The sequence below is a fragment of the Canis aureus genome, chromosome 10 (assembly GCF_053574225.1).
Source record: "Canis aureus isolate CA01 chromosome 10, VMU_Caureus_v.1.0, whole genome shotgun sequence".
NCBI classification, from domain to species: domain Eukaryota; kingdom Metazoa; phylum Chordata; class Mammalia; order Carnivora; family Canidae; genus Canis; species Canis aureus.
This window is the reverse complement of record NC_135620.1, coordinates 10125178-10128931: the sequence shown is the minus strand read 5'-3', so window position 1 is coordinate 10128931 and position 3754 is coordinate 10125178.

The window sequence follows — 3754 nt, the reverse complement described above, 5'->3', positions numbered from 1 at the left end:
CATGTGCAAAGCATTCTGTTCTGCTACTGTGGTTGAAGCATCTATGCTACTCCCTAAAACTCACCTCCCAACAGTGCCCTGAGTCCCAACCCTCGTATTTATTGCAGGACACAAGGCCATCACACCTATAATCTTGTTTTCACTGGTATCATCAATTTTGCCCTCCCTACTGATTGGTTCTCATGAGAAGCAAAGATGACGTTATTTCTCTCTCTCTATATATATATATATATATTTTTTTTTTAAGTCACTTTTGGACTAGCATTCCCTCCAGCAAACACTAAGCAGCCACCCCCTGCTTAGCTCTCTTTTACAACAAAACCTAAAGAAGTCATTACTGCTTCCTGTACCTATTTATTCTGTTTTCTCTTCATCCCCTACAAGTAAGTCTGTGTTCACTGTTTGCCACCACACCAACCATTTTATTTTTCCACCAAGATCATCAGTGACCTCTCCACATTGATAAATCTAGTGCATATTTCTCAGCCTTCCTCTTACTCAACCAGCTAGCAGGACTTGTCATTTCATTCATAATACACTCACTGGCTGTTGTTTGTCTCTCTTTCTAACTGCTCCTCCTCTTCCTGAACTTTATACATTAGAGGGTCCCAGAACTCTGTCCTCACTTCTGAGTCTCTTCTTCCTCTTTATCTATACTTGCTCTTTAAAGATCCCACCAGTCCCGTGACTTCTATTTAAGTACCTATCTGTTGTGTTCCAGTCCAAGTAGGCAACATAGGAAGACCTTGAACTCCCCTCTTCCATCGAACACATCAAATTTCATTCTTCCTGAAGAACTAAACAGCTGCTGAACAACCAAGAGAGAGAGAAAATGGAAACGAGACAGAGGTATAGTGACAAAGGCAATCCCCCTTTCAGATACTGAGAATGGTCAGGGGAGTGACAGTACTGAGGGACTGGGAACAGAGTCCTCCATCCTTGCACAGAAAAAAAAAAAAATGCTGCAGTTTCAGAGTAACTAGTGTGTAAAAGAGAGAACACTAGAACTCTCCACATGGAGGACTAGCTGTGGGAACACTGTTTAGGAGGTACTGGAGAAGCACACCATTTGCGTTCCCCCTTTACCTTAAAAGCTTCTACTGGAGCAGGGTCTGGATACCATAACTAGTGGGTCTGATCATCACAGGGAGCTGTGACCTCAGCAATCTCAGGGTTTGCAGACCCACACCAGCCTGGGTCATACTGGGAAACAGGAAAAAATCTGCATTTTAAAGAGCCAGGGAGCTGTGGAGATACTCTCTCATCCTCCACCCTAAAAACTCAGACCAGCACAGTGAGCTTGCAACCTCTGTGAGCCAAGGGTCCACAAGCCCAAATATCAGCCCCACTGGCACTAGGGCACAGAAAATAAGCTGAGTTTTGGAGTTTGGGGTGTTTTTTTATTTTTTTTTAAACTATTATTGTTTTTATTTTATTATTTTTCATTTTTAAAGATTTTATTTATTTATTCACAAGAGACACAGAGAAAGAAAGAGTCAGAGACAGAGGTAGAGGGAGAAGCAGGCTCCATGCAGGGAGCTGGATGTGGGACTCAATCCTGGGACCACGGGTTCACCCCCTGAGCTGAAGGCAGGAGCTCAACCACTGAGCCACCAAGGTATCCTTTTTAAAATTTTATTCTTAAAATTATTTATTTTTCTTTCAATTTCCTACTTTTGCTTTTATTTTTATTCTTAGTTTTTTTCTTTTCTTTCTTTATACTTTTTTCTTTTCATTCTTTTTTCTTTTTTTAGTATTTTATTTTTTATTCTATTATTATTACTATTATTATTATTTCTTCATTTTTAAAAAGCCACAGTTTAAAAGAGTGACTAGCATACAGAGCCACAGCTCCAGCCAGCCAGCCAAAGTCACCGAGCTCACAGTCTATATAGATGACACCATATATAAAACTATTCCTTCAAATTTATTTTTTTAATATTTTATTTATTTATTCATGAGAGACACACAGAGAGAGAAAGCGGGGGGCGGGGGGTGGCGCAGAGACACAGGCTGAGGGAGAAGCAGGCTCCATGCAGGGAGCCAGATGTGGGACTCGATCCCTAGACTCCAGGATCATGCCCTGGGCCGAAGGTGGCACTAAACTGCTGAGCCACCCGGGCTGCCCTATTCCTTCAAATTTAAAAGAAATAGCTGTTCCACCTAATTCATAGAAACAAACAGAAAGCCAAACAAAATGGGAAGAGAGAGGAATGTGTTCCAAAATAAAGACTCAGGAAACACCTCAGAAAAAGAATGAAATATGACAGAGAAAAGCAATATGCCTGATCTTTTTTTTTTTTTAAGATTTTATTTATTTATTTATTCATGAAAGAAACAGAGAGAGAGAGAGAGGCAGAGACACAGGCAGAGGGAAGAGCAGGCTCCATGCAGGGAACCTGATGCAGAACTCGGTCATGGGACTCCAGGATCACACCCTGGGCCAAAGGCAGGTGCTAAACCACTGAGCCACCCAGGGATCCCCCAATATGCCTGAGCTTAAAGATACTCACTTCACTGGAGAAAAGAGTGTGTGAACTCAGTGAGATCTTCAATAAAGAGAAAGAAAATACTAAAAAGAATTAATCAGAGTTGAAGAATATAAAAAGTGAAATAAATAATATGCTAGAGGGAATCAATAGTAGATTAGCAGATGCAGAAGAACATAGCGATCTGGAAAACAGAGAGAATAAAAGCACACAGCCTGAACAGCAAAAAAAGAAAAAAAAAATTCAAAATGAAGGGATCTCTCAGACAACACTGAGCAAACAAACATTGCATAGTAGGGGTACCAAAAGAAAAAGAAAAAGAAAAGAGAAAAGAAAAAAAAAAAGCTATAGAAAACTTATTTGAAGAAATAATAACTAAAAACCTCCCTAACCTAGGAAAGGAAATAGATACTCAGGTGCAGAAAGGTTCCAAACAAGATGAACTGAGGAGGTCCACACCACAACACATTATAATTAAAACATCAAAGATTAAAGATAAAGAGAGAATTTTGAACATAGCAAGAGAAGAAAAAGTTTATGTACAAGGGAAACCCCATAAGGCTATCAATTGATTTTTCAGTAGTAACTTTATAGGCCAGAAGGGAATGACACAATATATTTAAAGTGCTGAAAGGGAAAAATACCTACAACCAAAAAGACACTACCGGCAAGATTATCAATCAGAATTGTAACCAAAAAAGTTTCCCAGATAAACAAAAGTTAAAGGAGTTTACAAAAGTTAAAGGAGTTTATCACTCCTGAACTAGCCTCACAGAAAATGTTAAAGAGGCTTTTTTAAGTGGAAAAGAAATGGCCATAATTAGACATAAGAAAATTATGGACACAAAAATGTAATCTATGACAACATACACATAAAATGAGGAGGGGGAAGTAAACAGTGAAAAGAAGAAAAAAAGAAAAGGGAAAAAAGTTGTTTTCTTTTCCTGTTAGTATTTCTTAAGGAATGTGTTTGAATTTAATTGACCACCAAATTAATATAGATGGCTATTTACTCTGGATGTTATATATAAAACTCATGATAATCACAAACCCAAAACTTGTGATAGACACAAAAAATGGAAAAAGAAAGCCAAACATAACACTACAGCCAAACCTAAAGACACATAAAGACTGAAGGTAAAAGGATGGAAAAATACTTACCATGCATGTGAAAGTGCAAAAAAAAGCCAGGGTGGACAATACTTATATGAGACAAAATGAACTTTAAAACAAAACCATAACAAGAGACAAGGAAGGGCATTAAT